The following is a 409-nucleotide window of genomic DNA, read 5'->3' on the forward strand; positions in this document are numbered from 1 at the left end:
GGTCTTCCCATTTATGTTGACCTTTTCAACTTTTTCCAATCCCGGGTGATTAGCCAAAACAGGTTAATCCAAGCAGAATATGAAGCACCCTACAGTTGGTGTCTTCCGACCTTTCAAGAAGAAGTTATTTTGCCAGTACCATGGCCCATCAACAATGCTGTTACGCATTCGGTCATGTCCGTTGAGTTGGTTTGCACGATCGTAATGGGTTCAAAACTGCAGGGGGAGCCGACTTCCTTTCTTCAAGCCAACGACAAAGTGTCAGGTGAAACTCTGTGTTTGTGTCATTGCTTGGTTTTCCACAAGGCGAAAGAAGGTTGCACCGTACCCGGCGGGACTGCAATGCCGGGACGATGTGTGGAGCGAACGGAGCAAGCCCCTTTTTCAGCTCCCAGCTCTAAAAATCACT

At 48.2% G+C, this 409-nt stretch overlaps 1 pseudogene; it reads right to left on the reverse strand.

The window, feature by feature from the left end:
• Window positions 1–312: 312 nt before the first annotated feature.
• On the reverse strand, window positions 313–409 carry LOC111661906 (U2 spliceosomal RNA; annotated as a pseudogene; the record flags this gene model as incomplete).

The sequence above is a fragment of the Seriola lalandi genome, unplaced genomic scaffold (assembly GCF_002814215.2).
Source record: "Seriola lalandi dorsalis isolate HSWRI2012SDOR001 ecotype SW California unplaced genomic scaffold, Sedor1 jcf7180001999212, whole genome shotgun sequence".
Taxonomy (NCBI): Eukaryota; Metazoa; Chordata; class Actinopteri; order Carangiformes; family Carangidae; genus Seriola; species Seriola lalandi.